The 18,805-nt window shown below is 40.4% G+C and overlaps 1 protein-coding gene across 1 annotated transcript in view; it reads left to right on the top strand.

Moving 5' to 3' along the window:
• The window catches only part of XKR9 (XK related 9), a 207,568-nt gene extending 189,679 nt beyond the window's left edge, over positions 1–17,889 (top strand). Inside the window, exon 13 of the mRNA XM_079902495.1 lies at positions 17,831–17,889. The gene's annotated coding sequence lies outside the window, so the exon portion shown is untranslated. The remainder of the gene's footprint in view (positions 1–17,830) is intronic.
• Positions 17,890–18,805: the final 916 nt, after the last annotated feature.

Genomic DNA, 18,805 nt, shown 5'->3' with positions numbered 1-18,805 from the left:
GACAAAGTCTTCCCTAGAGAGTAGGTCTTTTTGATGGAGAATGCTTTGTATTTCACGGTGATTACTCTTCCTTGCCCCCTGCCAAAGGCACAAGTGATCTTTATGAGCTCTTCACTGTGGGAAACGAGTGGAATTTTGGAGGTAAAACCCACAAACGTGGGGGGGCCCCCAAGACTGCTGCCCCCAGGAGTTTCTCATTCGCGTGCTAGTCCACACTCAGCTTCCCTCAACTGGTCAAAACTACCATCTATGTTTTAATACCAGTTTATGGATCCAGCAACTTCTGCTTCAGGTAAACAGATCTAGGCTGTGACTCTCTGAACTTACCTGTCTTTCCAGATTATAGGTGGCCCTTTACCCGGTAATCATAGTTCTCTGATGGGTCAAAGAAAAGTAGTTGATTTTTAGTTTGTTCAGCTTTTTCCTGCAAGGACAGAGTGACAACTTCCATTCTCCTTACATATCAGATCTAAAGTCGATTGTTATTTTTATTTTTTTTAACATCTTATTGGAGTATACTTGCTTTACAATGTTGTGTTAGTTGTTGCTGTATAACAAAGTGAATCAGCTATACGTACACACATATCCCCATATCTCCTCCCTCTTGCGTCTCCCTCCCACCCTCCCTATCCCACCCCTCTAGGTGGTCACAAAGTACCGAGCTGATCTCCCTATGCTATGCGGCTACTTCCCACTAGCTATTTTACATTTGCTAGTGTACATATGTCCATGCTCTTCTCTCAGTTCGTCCGAGCTTACCCTTCCCCCTCCTCATGTCCTCAAGTCCATTTTCAATGTCTGCGTCTTTCTTCCTGTCCTGCCCCTAGGTTCATCAGAACCTTTTTTTTTTTTTTTTTAGATTCCATATATATATGTTAGTATATGGTATTTGTTTTTCTCTTTCTGACTTACTTCACACTGTGTGACAGACTCTAGGTCCATCCACCTACTACATATAACTCAATTTCGTTTCTTTTTATGGCTGAGTAATATTCCATTGTATATATGTGCCACATCTTCTTTATCCATTCATCTGTCGATGGACACTTAGATTGATTCCTTGTCTTGGCTATTGTAAATAGTGCTACAACAAACATTGTGGTACATGCCTCTTTTTGAATTATGGTTTTCTCAGGGTATATGCCCAGTAATGGGATTGCTGGGTTATATGGTTGTTCTATTTTTAGTCTTTTAAGGAACCTGCATACTGTTCTCCATAGTGGCTGTATCAATTTACATTCACACCAACAGTACAAGAGGGCTCCCTATTCTCCACACCCTCTTTAGCATTTATTGTCTGTAGATTGTTTGATGATGTCATTCTGACCAGTGTGAGATGATATCTCATTGTAGTTTTGATCTGCATTTCTCTAATGATTAATGATGTTGAGCATTCTTTCATGTATTTGCTGGCAATCTGTATATCTTCTTTGGAGAAATGTCTATTTAGGTGTTCTGCCCATTTTTGGGTTGGGTTGTTTGGTTTTTGATATTGAGCTGCATGAGCTGCTTGTAAATTTTGGAGATTAATACTTTGTCGGTTGCTTAATTTGCAAATATTTCTCCCATTCTGAGGGTTGTCTTTTTGTCTTGTTTATGGTTCCCTTTGTGTACAAAAGTTTTAAGTTTCATTAGGTCCCACTTGTTTATTTTTGTTTTTATTTCCATTACTCTAGGAGGTGGGTCAAAAAGGATCGTGCTGTGATTTATGTCATAGAGTGTTCTGCCTATGTTTTCCTCTAAGAGTTTTATAGTGTCTGGTCTTACATTTAGGTCTTTAATCCATTTTGAGTTTATTTTTGTGTATGGTGTTAGGGAGTGTTCTAATTTCATTCTTTTACATGTAGCTGTCCAGTTTTCCCAGCACCACTTATTGAAGAGGCTGTCTTTTCTCCATTGTATATTCTTGCCTCCTTTATCAAAGATAAGATGACCATATGTGCATGGATTTATCTCTGGGCTTCTATCCTGTTCCACTGATCTATATTTCTGTTTTTGTGCCAATACCATACTGTCTTGATTACTGTAGCTTGGTAGCATAGTCTGAAGTCAGGGAGCCTGATTCCCCCAGCTCTGTTTTTCTTTATCAAGATTGCTTTGGCTAATCAGGGTCTTTTGTGTTTCCATACAAATTGTGAATTTTTTTGTTCCAGTTCTGTGAAAAATGCCATTGGTAGTTTGATAGGGATTGCATTGAATCTGTAGATTGCTTTGGGTAGTATAGTCATTTTCACAATGTTGATTCTTCCAATCCAAGAACATGGTATATCTCTCCATCTGTTTGTATCATCTTTAATTTCTTTCATCAGTGTCTTATAGTTTTCTGCGTACAGGTCTTTTGTCTCCTTAGGTAGGTTTATTCCTAGGTATTTTATTCTTTTTGTTGCAGTGGTAAATGGGAGCGTTTCCTTAATTTCTCTTTCAGATTTTTCATCATTAGTGTATAGGAATGCAAGAGATTTCTGTGCATTAATTTTGTACCCTGCTACTTTACCAAATTCATTGATTAGCTCTAGTAGTTTTCTGGTAGCATCTTTAGCATTATCTATGTATAGTATCATGTCATCTGCAAACAGTGACAGTTTTACTTCTTCTTTTCCAATTTGGATTCCTTTTATTTCTTTTTCTTCTTTGATTGCTGTGGCTAAAACTTCCAAAGCTATGTTGAATAATAGGGGTGAGAGTGGGCAACCTTGTCTTGTTCCTGATTTTAGTGGAAATTGTTTCAGTGTTTCACCATTGAGAACGATATTGGCTGTGGGTTTGTCGTATATGGCCTTTATTATGTTGAGGTAGGTTCCCTCTATGCCTACTTTCTGGAGAGTTTTTATCATAAATAGGTGTTGAATTATGTTGAAAGCTTTTTCTGCATCTGTTGAGATGATCATATTGTTTTTACCCTTCAGTTTTTTAATATGGTGTATCACATTGGTTGATTAGCATATATGGAAGATTCCTTGCATTCCTGGGATAAACCCCACTTGATCATTGTGTATGATCTTTTTAATGTGCTGTTGGATTCTCTTTGCTAGTGTTTTGTTGAGCATTTTTGCATCTTTGTTCATCAGTGATATTGGCCTGTAGTTTTCTTTTTTTGTGACATCTTTGTCTGCTTTTGGTATCAGGGTAATGGTGGCCTTGTAGAATGAGTTTGGGAGTGTTCCTCTCTCTGCTATATTTTGGAAGAGTTTGAGAAGGATACATGTTAGCTCTTCTCTAAATGTTTGATAGAATGCGCCTGTGAAGCCATCTGGTCCTGGGCTTTTGTTTGTTGGAAGTTTTTAATCACATTCAAATTCAGTGCTTGTGATTTCTTTGTTTATATTTTCTATTTCTTCTTGGTTCAGTCTCAGAAGGTTGTACGTTTCTAAGAATTTGTCCATTTCTTCCAGGTTGTCCATTTTATTGGCATATAGTTGCTCGTAGTAATCTCTCATGATTCTTTGTATTTCTGCAGGCTCAGATGCTACTTCTTTTTCATTTCTAATTCTGTTGATGTGAGTCTTCTCCTGTTTTTTCTCTCTGTTTTTTAAAAAAATTATTTATTTATTTTATTTTTGGCTGCATTGGGTCTTCATTACTGCACGTGGGCTTTCTCTGGTTGCAGCAAGCAGGGGCTGCTCTTTGCTGAGGTGTGCAGGCTTCTCACTGCGGTGGCTTTTCTTGTTGCAGAGCACAGGCTCTAGGTGCACAGGCTTCAGTAGTTGTGGCACGTGCACTCAGAAGTTGTGGCTCACGGGCTCTAGAGCACAGGCTCAGTAGTTGTGGTACACAGGCTTAGTTGCTCCATGGTATGTGGGATCTTCCTGAACCAGGACTCGAATCCGTGTCCCCTGCACTGGCAGGCGGATTCCTAATCACTGCACCACCAGGGAAGCCCTCCGTTTTTTCTTGATGAGTCCAGCTAATGGTTTATCGGTTTTGTTTATCTTCTCAAAGAACAGCTTTTAGTTTTATTAATCTTTGCTATTTTTTCCTTCATTTATTTCTGATCTGATCTTAATGATTTCTTTCCTTCTTTTTGTTTTTTTTGTTCTTTTTCTTTCCTTTTTTGTTCTTCTTTCTCTGATTCCTTTAGGTGTAAGGTTAGGTTGTTTATTTGACATTTTTCTTCTTTCTTGAGGTAGAAATGTACTGCTATACACATCCCTCTTAGAACTGCTTTTGCTGCATCCCATAGATTTTGGGTCATCGTGTTTTGTCATTTTTTGGTAGGTATTTTCTGATTTCCTTTTGATTTCTTCAGTGATCTCTTGGTTATTTAGTAGTGTATTGTTTAGCCTCCATGTGTTTGTATTTTTTACATTTTTATTCCTGTAACTGATATCTAGTCTCATAGTGTTGTGGTTGGAAAAGATATTTGATATGACTTCAATTTTCTTAAATTTACCAAGGCTTGATTTGTGACCCAAGATATGATCTATCCTGGAGAATGTTCCATGAGCACTTGAGAAGGAAGTGTATTCTCTTGTTTTTGGATGGAATGTTATAAATACCAATAAGTCCATCTTGCTTAATGTGTCATGTAAAGCTTGTATTTCCATATTCCTTTTCATTTTGGATGATCTGTTCATTAGTGAAAGTCGGGTGTTAAAGTCCCCTGCAGTGATTGTGTTACTGTCGATTTCCCCTTTTATGGCTGTTAGCATTTGCCTTATGTATTGAGATGCTCCTATGTTGGGTGCATAAATATTTACAATTGTTATACCTTCTTCTTGGATTGATCCCTTGATAATTATGTAGTGTCCTTCCTTGTCTCTTGTAACATTCTTTATTTTAAAGTCTATTTTGTCTGATACGAGAATTGCTATTCCAGCTTTCTTTTGATTTCCATTTGCATGGAATAACTTTTTCTATCCCCTCACTTTCAGCCTGTATGTGTCCCTAGGTCTGAAGTGGGTCTCTTGTAGACAGCATATATATGGATCTTGTTTTTGTATCCATTCAGCCAGTCTATGTCTTTCGATTGGACCATTTAATCCATTTACATTTAAGGTAATTATTGATATGTATCTTCCTATTACCATTTTCTTAATTGTTTTGGGTTTGTTATTGTAGGGCTTCTTCTCTTGTGTTTCCTTCCTAGAGAAGATCCTTTAACATTTGTTGTAAAGCTAGTTTGGTGGTGCTGAATTCTCTTAACTTTTGCTTGTCTGTAAAGGTTTTAATTTCTCCATTGAATCTGAATGAGATCCTTGCTGGGTAGGGTAATCTTGGTTGTAGTTTTTTTCCCTTTCATCACTTTAAATATGTGCTGCCACTCCCTTCTGGCTTGCAGAGTTTCTGCTGAAAGATCAGTTGTTAACCTTATGGGGATTCCCTTGTATGTTATTTGTTGCTTTTCCCTTGCTGCTTTTAATATTTTTTCTTTGTATTTAATTTTTGTTAGTTTGATTAATATGTTTCTTGGCATGTTTCTCCTTGGATTTATCCTGTATGGGACTCTCTGTGCTTCCTGGACTTTATTGACTATTGCCTTTCCCATGTTAGGGAAGTTTTCAACTATAATCTCTTCAAATATTTTCTCAAACCCTTTCCTTTTCTCTTCTTCTGGGACTCCTGTAATTCTAATGTTGGTGTGTTTAATATTGTCCCAGAGGTCTCTGAGACTGTCCTCAATTCTTTTCATTCTTTTTTCTTTATTCTGCTCTGCTGTAGTTATTTCCACTATTTTATCTTCCAGGTCACTTATCTGTTCTTCTGCCTCAGTTATTCTGCTATTGATTCGTTCTAGAGAATTTTTAAATCATTTATTGTGTTTTTCGTCATTGTTTGTTTGCTCTTTAGTTCTTCTAGATCCTTGTTAAACATTTCTTATATTGTTTCCATAATATTTCCAAGACTTTGGATCATCTTAACTATTGTTACTCTGAAATCTTTTTCAGGTAGACTGCCTATTTCCTCTTCATTTATTTGATCTGGTGGGTCTTTACCTTGCTCCTTCCTCTGCTGTGTATTTCTCTGTCTTCTCATTTTGTTTACCTTACTGTGTTTGGGGTCTCCTTTTTGCAGGCTGTAGGTTCGTAGTTCTTGTGTTTTTGGTGTCTGCCCCCAGTGGGTGACGTTGGTTCAGTGGGTTGTGTAGGCTTCCTGGTGGAGGGGACTGGTGCCTGTATTCTGGTGGGTGGGGCTGGATCTTGTCTTTCTGGTGGGCAGGGCCACATCTGGTGGTGGGTTTGGGGAGGCTGTGAACTTAGTATGATTTTAGACAGCCTCTCTGCCAATGGGTGGTGTTGTGTTCCTGTCTTGCTAGTTGTTTGGCATGGGGCATCCAGCACTGGAGCATGCTGTTTGTTGGGTGGAGCTGCGTTTTAGTGTTGAGATGGAAATCTCTGGGAGAGCTCTCACCAATTGATATTACATGGGACCAGGAGGTCTCTGGTGGTCAAATGTCCTGAACTCAGCTCTCCCACCTCAGAGGCTCAGGCCTGACAGCAGGCCGGAGCACAAAGACCCTGTCAACCACACGGCTGGAGTCTTTGGTGAGGACACAGTGGAGTGTGATGCACTGAAATTTGAGTAGATTTTCCAAAATTTTTCACTGTCTTGTCTTGTCCTGCTAGTGTTGGAGGGTCTCCTGCAGAAGCAGGGGGCAGCTGTGGCTCACCACAAGGACAAGGACACTGGAAGGAGATGTTCTGCGAAATACTCCTTAGTGTGAGCCCTCCTGCGGTCCGCCATTAGCCCCAGCAAATGGCCTGTAGCCTATGGTTATTTTAAAAAACTTAAGAAATTCAAGAAAACTTTTTAACCTTGATAACGTACATTCTAGCTTCTCAGAATCTTCATGATCATAAAGTTGTTCTCAGTGGCTCTGCTAAGCCCTCAAATTGCATTGCTTCCAGTGAGTCCCTTTTTCTTTGTTCCATCTTAGTTAACTTTGAGAACAGCCATAAACCTAATAACTCCTCATGCTTGAAAGAGACTTTTAGGTCTCTTCCAGCTTTCTCTTCTCTAAGCTAAATAATGACAAGTGTTCTAGACTTCTTAATGGCACTATTTCCTGAATCTTTAATTTTTTTTGTTGCTTTTTTTCTGAGTCTTCTGAACCTTCTGCGCTTTTGAACTCTGATTTCTTGGGCTCTTGGGAAAACTGGTAGCTTCAGGAGTCATTCTGGAGAGTCCCAGATTTTGAAACCTTTTTGGAATTTATAGTGAAAGTGGGGAGTCAGGAAAATTGTGTACAAGGATATATAAAAATAGAAAGTCACAGGAACTAAGTATAAATGAATGACACAGACAAGAGTGCTATATAATTCTGAAGATGGAGAGCTGTTGAGAGCTGGTTTGGTGAAAAAGTGGTGGTAGAGGATGTAAAATTGAACTTGGGTCTTGAAGGAACGGTAAGACTTTGGTAAGTGGAAAATGGTCATTGAGGGAATTCTGAATAGAGAGACTAAATAAGGCATAGGAACAGGCATATTCAAAGAATACATAGTTTAGTGGGCATAGAATCCTTATAAAATCATATTGGAGAGATACCAAGGGACCTGCTTAAGGAATGTAAGTTTCTTTCTGTGGGCAAAAGAGGCCTTTAAGATGTTTGACTGAGGGATGTGTTGTTCAAAGCTGGGTTTTAGGAAGATTAAGATGAGGGTGGTATATTTGGCTGGATTGCTACATCAGAGTGAGTAAAAGAGAGAACGGAGATGTTTGGGCCCATAGTTTTCATTTCAAAAAATAAATACAGAGCAAATCTGTTAATAACTATAGCGATAGTTATAGTGAGAATGATCAGGGTGTTTTTTTTTTTTTTTTCCTTAGCATCAATTTCTTAATATCTAGGAGTCGACATGGGCAAGGGGTATAGTAGGGTGGTCTGGGCTATCCTGAATGTGGGAACAATCTCCCTTTGTAGATTCTTATGTCTGCTCTGCTTCCTCTCTCTTAGCCATTTACCATTTCTCCATTTACTTTTGGTCTTTATCTTGTGGTACAGATTTCTCTGATTTGTTATGTTACTTGGCTGTGATTTTTAAAAGCAGAAAAGATGGAAATACCTTTTGGCCACCATCTTGAAAAACACAGTGCTTGGGACAGACAGCTTGAACATTACCTCCGTAAATACTTAGAGCCACATTCTGAAGCAAGGATCGCCCCTTTCTATAGATGAGAAAATTGAATAGGAGTTATAGAGCTGGTAAGAGGTAGAAGAAAAATCCAAACCCAGGTCTATCTGACCTTAGGCTGCACTGCTTTAGGGTCATGGGGCTGTCTCTATGTGCATTTCTGTTACATCTGTTCAAAACTGTTCACTGGCTCACCACTTCTCTCAAAGAATAAACCAAATCATGGCAACGGGACTGTAAGGCCCCACATAGTCTGCCACTTCCTCCCCCTTACTCTTTGATCTAATATCTTACCATGCCTTCTCACCTTCCTTCACTTTTACATTGGCCTCTTTGTAATTCCTTACACCAACCAGGCTTGCTCCCACCTTTGGGCTTTTGCACTAGCCTTTCCTTCAGTGTGGAACACACTTACCCATAAATATCTGCTTTGTAATGACCCCACCTCCTTCAAGTCTGTGCTCAAATCTTCACCTTCTTATTTAGGACTATGCTGATAATCCTATTTAAATTGCAATCTGCTTCCCCACTCTCTCACTCCCAAGCCCTCTTACTCTGCTCTATCTTTTTTCACAGCACTAATCACCATCTTCTAAACTATGCAATATACTTTTTTATTATGTTTATCATTTGTTTCTCCCAAGTAGAATGGAGGCACAATTTTTGTCCTTTTTTGTTAATCACTGAAATATGCCAAGCATGTAGAAAACAGCATCTAGAAACCTAGCAATCAGGAAAAAACCAAAAATTCATTGAATAAATTACTTTTCTTGCTTTTGTATTTCCTATAATTCATCCTAAAACAACTTGGAGTATTATAAAAATCATGTCACATCTAGAATGTCTCTTTACGTATTCTCCTTGGAAGACGTTAAAGAATGTTTGTACAAGTTGTCGAAATAGGTTGATTTCTTCATTTCAGATGCAAAATGAGAATATGTCGTATATGGGCTACCTGTTAGTCTTATTCTTTGCTGCAAGTTCAAGAAAAAATAATTAGGACCTGAAAGTTTGATATTTATATTATTTTAATTAGTTGAGCAGATTTTTTTTTTTTTTTTTTGTAGTACGTGGGCCTCTCACCGCTGTGGCCTCTCCCGTTGCGGAGCACAGGCTCCTGACGCGCAGGCTCAGCGGCCATGGCTCACGGGCCCAGCCGCTCGGCGGCATGCGGGATCCTCCCGGACCAGGGCACGAACCCGTGTCCCCTGCATCGGCAGGCGGACTCTCAACCACTGCACCACCAGGGAAGCCCAGTTGAGCAGATTTTAATTGCCTGATAGTTTTGATTCACTCAATATTATACACTGCTTTTCTATACAGTGATTTAAATGAGAAGACAAAGTAGAGTTGTCTCCAGCATCAGAAACAAAACTTAAATTGGAAGCAGTGTCACAGCATTACAGAGTTAGTACCTTTAAATTTGTCCATTGCAGAATGAAGGCTAGTTGGGATCGTTGCTAAAAGAAGAATTTAGGAAATATATTTTAGGTCATTTGGTGAGCAGGAATCCTCCACCCACCAACCATTAAATTCCTGTTAAGAGCCTGCATTATTTGTAACTAGGGTACTTACAATTAAAAAATTGCTAGATTAAACAACAGTCACAAAATGCAAGACACTACCTCCATTGAAGTGGCATTAAAGCTACACTCCGGACTTCAGACTTCAGAAGAGCTCTTTTTCTCATAGTTAGTAATAACAAAGGTTTCTAGGCTCAGCCTTTTAGCACCCTGTATAATTCTTAGTACTTCATTGATCCTCAGATTTAATTGAACATGCAGTCTCTAATTATCCAATTTCTACACAAGGCATGTCTCAGTTGAGGGCCTCCTGTGGACCTGCAGGCATTTAGCATGCTCTTTGGTGAATGTACTTCCTCTCTGAGTGATTGGAGGTAATGAGTTCAACTCTCTCAAGGAGTGCAAGGACTCTGCTTTTAAGCCTCCAATTATACTGATGGTTTGCCACCTTGCCCCCACCTCATAACACAATGCTTTCTAACTGAAATGGAAAATGAATATTTCCTTGCCAAACTTAAGATTTGCATCAAAATTTAGTTCCTGGGGGTCAGGGTCAGATGCAAGCACCTCATTTTTCTTTAAAGGACTGGAGATAATATGAATAACTTTGAGTCCATTTTTGGTCCATTGGTTCTCAAATTTTCTTTGTAAGAATTGTCGGAGAGTGGACAATTCTGGGTCCCACCTGCAGAGATTGTGATTACCTCACTGTGGAGAGGCGCTCAGGAATCTGCATGTGTAACAATCACTCCAAGGGATTTACGGGCAGATGCTTTGAGCAACAGGAGAGCTTATCACTGGGTATCACTTGTGTGGAGTTTGAGAAGGTCCATGACCATTCCCACATGCAATGCTATGAATGTAGCTGTTGGTGAAGCTTCTCCCCTATTGTACTTTTATTCTGCATAGGGAGTGCCTAAAGGTTAGTGAGAACACATGAAAGTGAAGAATATTGATACACCAGTGGAATTCTGATAAAATAGACGATAGTAGTCCCCCCTTATCTGTGGTTTTGCTTTCCATGGTTTTAGTTACCTGCAGTCAACTGTGGTCCAAAAATATTAAATGGAAAATTCCAGAAGTAAAAAAATTCAGAAGTTTTAAATTGTGTGCTGTTCTGAGTAGCATGATGAAATCTCACACCATCCCACTGTCTCACCTGGCATCCCCAACTGTCGACATCATCTGCTCCTGACATCCAACCATGGACATCATCCTGGCTCGATGATCCAGGATCACCCGGAGTAGATGACGCTCCTTCTGACTTTGGGTCAGGCGGTCAACAGTAGTCTAATGCTAAGTCACAATGCTTCACCTCACTTTATCTCATCATGTAAGCATTTTATCATCTCACATCATCACAAGAAGCAGAAGGGTGAGTACAGTGCAATAAGATATTTTGAGTGAGAGACAGGGAGACACACACACACCCACAGAGAAAGGAAGAAAGAAAGAGACGGAGATGGCATTCACATAACTTCTATTATAGTATATTATTATTATTGTTCTATTTTATTATTAACTATTGTTATTAATCTCTTACTGTGCCTAATTTATAAATTAAGCTTTATCATAAGTATGTATATATAGGAAAAAAACATAGTAGATATAGCGTTTGGTACTACCCATGATTTCAGGCATCCACTTGGAAGGTATCCCTCATGGATAAGGGGGGACTACTGTACATTGAATTGGTGTCAGAGTGAGAAAGTTAATTTTCTTTTATTTAAGGATTTCCCCCCAAAATTACTTTTTCTTTTATCTCATTGTTTGCAGCTTGCTCTAACTCATACATAAATGAGCTAGCTTCTAATCCATTTGTTTCTTTTTTCCACCATACCATGAGATCTGTATGTCACTCTTAATTTTAAGTTTTTATTATGACCAAAGTCCCTGAGCTATTCTGGCCTACTGCTGGCATTTTAGACAGCAAGGATAAAAAAAGTAATATAATCATGAGACTAGAAAAAAGTAAAATGCCAGTATTCCACCAAATAGATTAGCAATTATACTAGCAGAAATAAAGGACAGACATGGCTTTAGGGAGTCCTTTTGATCTGTGCTTCATGGTGGAAAAAAAACCTTAATGTGTTCATACATGATTCTCAGTGACTTCTAGAAACTGCTTTTGCCCCTGAAATACAGAGCAACCACAGAGTAACAAGAATCAGACAATTTTGTTCTTGTAGTAGCTGTTTCATGTCATTTACAAATTCAGACCATTGAAATTGTCAAAGTAATTTAATGACAAAGTGGTCAGTTTCAAACTCCAGTGTTCCTCACTTTTAGGAAGTAGCACCATAACCTAACAAAAACGTGTTTTTAGAACATAGCCACTGCATGTATTTCCCATTATATATTTTACAAACTATATATGTCACTGCAGTAGCTTATGTTGGTAGTTGATAATAAGCATTTCAGTTCTTACCATAACATTGTATCATTGTCGCCAATTAAAAATAATTATGTATTAAAGTGAACCAAGTTCATTCTCATTCTTTTTCACTAATTCTCCTCCAAAAAAAAAGATACTAAGTTTATTTTTAGTGTCCATTGAATTTAGGGTACAGTTTATTCACCTAAATAATTGTGAGAACATTTCAGGTTATTTCACATTAAATTAGAAATTCTCTGTAGACAATTGTTTATTGACTCTAGATAGAAAAGATTGAAATGCCTTAATTCACAACAGGAAATCATAGAGACAAATTACGTATCATTATTAAGTGATTTGAGCCCATCTCATTCTGTTGACCAAAAAAAAAAAAAGGACAACATAATTCATCTGGGTGCGATTAGGCATTGGAATTTTTTAAAAGCACCGAGGTGATCCTCTTGCCGAAATTCGGCCTCTATACCCGGTGACAGATTAAATCTCAGAGACAGAGTTTTGGGTGAAGTAGAAAGAAATAGCTTTATTGCTTTGCCAGGCAGAGGGGGCCACAGTGGGCTAGTGCCCTCAAGACTGTGTCTCGCCCTGGATGAGGTAATGAAGAGTCTTATCGTGTTCAAGGAGCAGGGCCGTCGGTCCCATATGTCCCCAAAGAGGCTGCCCATGGCCTGCCCACTGCAGACTTACAGTCATTACATGTGAAAATGAGAGCTGCCTCTTGGAGGGCTGGGAAGAGGAACCGGAGAAGCAGCCAGATGGGCACTGAGCGTGACTCTGACAATCTCAGCTCTGTTTCTAGCCCTGCAGCTTCTTAGTGGGGGTGATTTGTGACCCTACTTTGCTATATTTAAAAATAATTATTTTAGGGCTTCCCTGGTGGCGCAGTGGTTGAGAGTCCGCCTGCCGGTGCAGAGAACGCGGGTTCGTGCCCCGGTCCGGGAGGATCCCGCATGCCGCGGAGCGGCTGGGCCCGTGAGCCATGGCCGCTGGGCCTGCGCGTCCGGAGCCTGTGCTCCGCAACGGGAGAGGCCACAACAGTGAGAGGCCCGCGTACCGCAAAACAACAACAACAAAAAAATAAAATAATTATTTTAGGGCTTCCCTGGTGGCGCAGTGGTTGAGTCCTCCTGCCGATGCAGGGGACACGGGTTCGTGCCCCGGTCCGGGAAGATCCCACATGCCGCAGAGCAGCTGGGCCCGTGAGCCATGGCCGCTGAGCCTGTGCGTCTGGAGCCTGTGCTCTGCAACGGGAGAGGCCACAACAGTGAGAGGCCCACGTACCGCAAAAAAAAAAAAAAAATTAATAATAATTATTTTATTGAACTATAGTTGATTCACAATGTTGTGTTAATTTCTGCTGTGCAGCAAAGGGATTCCTTTATACACATATATACATTCTTTGTCATATTCTTTTCCATTACGGTTTATCACAGGATATTGAATATAGGTCCCTGTGCTATACAGTAGGACCCTGTTGTTTATCCATCCTATGTTTAATAGTTTGTATCTGCTAATCCCAAACTCCCAATCCATCCCTCCCCACCCACCCGCCTTGGCAACCACAAGTCTGTTCTCTACGTTGTGACCCTACTGAGTCTCAGTTTTCACAACAACAAAATAGAAAAGCTATGTCCCATACTCTTCTCACGGGGCCAGCACATGGATCAAGTGACATGATAAAAAAAAGCTAACAGTTTGTAGATTAACAGTGACTAAAAAACAAAATTATTCAAGATGACATGGCTCAGTCAGTGAAAAGAAATGGGCTTGGGATCAGAAGGCCTAGCTCTGGAACTAGCTTGAGCACTTACTTATTTCACTTCTATGTGTGTATGTGTATATATATATATATGTATATATATATATATATATTTTTTTTTTTTTTTTGCGGTACGCGGGCCTCTCACTGCTGTGGCCCCTCCCGTCACGGAGCACAGGCTCCGGACGCTCAGGCTCAGCGGCCATGGCTCACGGGCCCAGCTGCTCTGTGGCATGTGGGATCTTCCCGGACCGGGGCACGAACCCGTGTCCCCTGCGTCGGCAGGCGGACTCTCAACCACTGCGCCACCAGGGAAGCCCTCTATGTACATATTGTTTGCCTTTCTGAGCCTCCATTTCCTCATCTCTAGAATGAGAATATTTATACCTGGCATGCCTACTTGAATGAAATTACTCATTATGTAAAAATAGAAGTAGTTGGCATTTAACTGCACGAGGCACAAGGGGTACAGCCCTGAACAAGACAACTTGACTCTGCCATGGTGGAGCCTATGGCCTCCTGGAAGAAATGATGGATGTAGAACTACTTTGTCAATTGTAAGGTGGTAAGCAAATGTGCACTGTTACCATTATTGCTAACATTACAAAATAGAAGAAGGGCATTCTAGGTAAACTTAAAAATGTAACCATTTATCCTGTTCCAAATGTTCCAAATATAGGCAAACTCTCAGTAATTTCTGAATTGCTGTTCAGAAAATACGTGAGATCAGCTTTAAAAAGTTGGATTTGTTTGGGTTTCCCTATTTAATTATCAAATATGTATGTGAAAATATCTAGCAGAGTGTTTCAAATGTTTACAGAAAAGTAGATAAGATGACACCAAGTCAGATTCTCTAAGTGTGTAATTGAATACTGGATATCATGAGGGCCTAAGAGAAATTCCACTACTGTTTTCAGGCCTTTGGGATACCCTGTAAGGAATTCCTTGTCATTTTAGTAAGTATAGCTAATTCCATTATATCCTGATAGGCTGTGTCAGAGGTCATAATGCTATCCTAGTAAAGGTGACAAGGAAAGGCCCATGATACCTGGTGAGAGTTTGTTTTAAACAAGTGTTTTTTTCTTTTGAAGTATAGTTGATTCCCAAGATTATATTAGTTTCAGGTGTACAACACAGTAATTTGATATTTTTATAGATTTAGTCTATATAAACTTATTATGAATATTGGCTATATTCCCTGTGCTGTATATTAACCCTCAAACTTATTTTTTTGATACCTAGTAGTTTATGTCCCTTAATCCTCTTCACCAATCTTGCCCCTCCCTCCATTCCTTTAAATGATTTACATTTAATATAATTTTAGAATAAGGGCTAAAGTTGTGGTAGGTTTTGGCTTTTTCACAAGTAATTCAAGTTGCATTTACATTAATTTTCTTTTCAGTATATTCTGTCCCTCTACTGACAACATACAAAATTAGCTTTCTAATTCTGTTTATTGTACGTTTAAGTAAATTTATGTGAAATGGTCTAAAATAAAAGGCAAACCCTTTGCATTCAATGGGCAACTCCTGTTTTATATAGTCTCCCTTTTTATTTTTTCTTATTCATATTACTGTAACTGCAAAAAAACCCTCAAAAAACTATACTCACCTTTACATATGCAACTGGATGAAGCTTCCTAACCATTGATAGTACTAGTAAAGTGAAAATACTGAAACTCATGCTGTAAGAAATACAGGCGTGAAAATAGAAACTAGAGGATTTGACATGTTTGGGACTGACGTGTACACACTGCTATATTTAAAGTGGATAACCAACAAAGACCTACTGTATAGCATGAGAACTCTGCTCAATATTCTGTAATAACTTAAATGGGAAAAGAATTTGAAAAAGAATAGATACATGTATATATATAACTGAATCACTTTGCTGTACACCTGAAACTATCACGACATCGTTCATCAACTCTACTCCAACATAAAATAAAAAGTTAAAAAAATTCTCAGGTTGGCTCAAAAACAAACAAACAAAACAACAGTAACAACAAAAATAAAAAGAAACTAGAGGAAAGGCTTGGTAAGCTGTCTGGTTTGACTGGCATATCACTCAGATGCCTTTCCACGTGGAAACTTCACTGCATTTGGTAGTTGAAGCTCCTCCTTCCTGGTCAGCAGGAGGTGACTTCTCCAGTTAGCCCTGTGTGAGGCTGGCAGAAGCCGAGGGGCTCGCTGGGTGGAGGTCTCCCTTGGGCACCCGTCCTGTAAGCTGTGAAGGGCTGACATTTGGCATCCATGTGCCGTGCTCAGCAATGTACTTCAAAGCCAACCCTTCCCGCAATTTTCAAGTTAGTGAGCACATCACACTCCAGTCCTGTCTGGTGCTTTGAAAAGCACTGCTGTGTTTTGAATGTGATCTCTTTCACACAAAGCTTATTTTCAGGTCAGGAGGAGGATTGATGCTCAGAAACTATAAACTCTTGGCGTTGTTTTCATGCCGGTTTAGAAGTCATTGGCCTGATACTTTCCTGTATAACGTGAAGGTCGCACAGCAGGAAGCTTCAAAGGCAAATGCTTACAAAGAAAAGAGTAGGGAAAAAAGGCCTCATGAACCAGGGAACAATTCTTCAACAATTCCTCCTTTAACTGTTTAACGGTGATACATGTCATGTCACCGAGTGCAGGCAGAGTTAGAGAATGAGGGTGTGGGATTTTTCTGGCTAAAATTAGTTTCAGTAGTTTTCTTTTTCAACCCAAGGCTTATTTCCCGGTCACCTTTCCACAGACTCTCTGATAAAGTAATGGATCTAACACCTAACTAATCCCTGCCAATGTTTCGCCAGGGAGGCTCTCCTGTAAAAGGCTCTGTGTCAGGCTGTGGGCCCCTGGCTTCCTGCTCCATCCCAGCACCTGGAATGATGTGTAGCACGTAGGAGGCACCTGATGCATATTGGTTCAGTGAATGAACACAGATGTCCCCTCTATCTAAATGGAAGATGTATCCAAGGAGAACAGAGTCATCAACTTTACCAAAAGTGAGTGACTTGCATTTCTGAAAACCCACAGACTTGGTGTGGTAGCTAGTTCATTAAGCCTCTGACCCTCCCAAGAATACCTTCAGAGGTATTTCTTTGGGGACAAAACTTGTAAACAACTCAAAATGTTACAAAATCTCATGGGCACTCAGAGAGGGGAGCATGAGCTATGGATGGAGGGGAAGATATTTAAATGGGATGTGGAAGTAGGCCTAGTTTACCAGATGCAGAGGAGGAAGGGCACCCTGAATAAAAAGAACAATACATTGAAAAGGAAGCAAGGTGTAAATGACATGGCCCTTGTGGGGAGGCAGGGAGGGTCAGGTACAGGGAAGTGTGGGCAGGAAATCAGGCACGTAATGTTGGCTGGGCCATCCTGTGAAGAACCATGGTATCAAACATGAACTTCCTTTTTTTTTTTTTTTTTTTGGCGGTACGCGGGCCTCTCACTGCTGCAGCCTCTCCCGTTGCGGAGCACAGGCTCCGGATGCGCAGGCTCAGCGGCCATGGCTCACGGGCCCAGCCGCTCCGCGGCATCTGGGATCTTCCCGGACCGGGGCACGAACCCGTGCCCCCTGCATCGGCAGGTGGACTCTCAACCACTGCGCCACCAGGGAAGCCCAAACATGAACTTCCTTTAGGAAGGAAGCAATAGAAGAGTTGCTGGCAGCGTGGTGCTATAATCAGGTATTGAATGATTTCCGTGTCATCTCCAGGAGTGCTGCAACTGCGCTGCTGCTCTAAGCGGCGGGTGACCAGTGGGCTTCAGTATCCCGGTTAATAAGGGCAGATACTGCGGCCACACACAGGGAATTTGTTAGCAGCTCACTTGCCGTCATAGAGAGAAAGAGTGTGACATAAAGGACGCATGGTCATTATTTTAATAATGTGTGAGGCATTGTTTGGTTTGGGGATGGGAAGATGACTAAAATGGAAAGACAAATAATTGTAAATGAAGACAGAGGTGCTGCCTTTGAGAGGATTACAGTTTAGTTGGGGGATAGACTGGTAAGCAGTTCTTTACCAGACGCTGGTAGAAATCAGCGCAGTCCTATGGGGGAATCTCATTTTTGTGTTGTCCCCTTTCTTTAACAGGGAGTAGGTGGCTATTTCTAAAGCTGCCACAGAAGACGTCCCAGCTTGAACGCACAGGCGGTTGTGGAGCTTGATCCAAGTAAGTTGGCGAGGAACTGAAAGCTGCATTTAGCAAAATGCAGACAGTCCTTGGCACTCTGACTGGGGGAGGCGGGGAAAGGGGGAGGGTGCAGACGCTCACTGAGTGTGGGAAGGATCGTGTCGTGGGAAAATCTCTGACCTGGAATTACTGAGGCCTGGATTCTTGATCCTGTGGTGTTGGAAAATTCATTTAATTTTTCTGGCCCTCAGTTTCCTCATCTGTGAAACCAAAGAACTGAACTAGATGCTTTCTCAAGCAAATGTTATGGTTTATGATTTCATGAACCACAGGGACAATTCTTATCCACATCTGGCATTGGAAAATATGGGAAGTTTTTAAATAAACAAGCGGAGATTCTTGGTTTTCAATTGAGCATAAACATCCAGGCATATTCTGTACATTTTATTAGAGAAAAAAAAATCAAGATGAGAAGGAAGAGCTCCTCACTCAGTGAGTTCAGGAGCTCAGGGTCAGCCCCTCAACAGGGTCTGAGTCGGAAGGCCGGTCCTATCCTCACGTCTATGAGGATGTTTCCTCCTTACAGCCGCCGAGATGGAACCCTTGCTAACCTCCAGGTGAAGAGGTGTCCGTTTTGGATCTTTACATTTAGGATGTGATTTGGCCACATTCCATAAGAGGAATGTTGTTCATAAAGGTACTTTCCTGAGAATCTAATCAGTTTGAGATGACACATCTTGGGGGTTGTTAGTTGCATGATTTGACCTGAAATGAGCAGTCTAATTTACTCAGATAAAAGCATGGAATGGTTATATTCTTTTTGATATGAGAGTTTTCAGGCCCTTTAGACCAAATAATTAACATAAAGGCAATACATAGTAAAGCGTTAAATGGCTAAGGATAGTTCATGCCTGTTGGAGAGAGTGGAGACTGAT

This window comes from Stenella coeruleoalba, assembly GCF_951394435.1.
Source record: "Stenella coeruleoalba genome assembly, chromosome: 17".
NCBI classification, from domain to species: Eukaryota; Metazoa; Chordata; class Mammalia; order Artiodactyla; family Delphinidae; genus Stenella; species Stenella coeruleoalba.
Note: the sequence above shows the minus strand (reverse complement) of the source record. Positions and strands in the feature narration are given on the sequence as shown.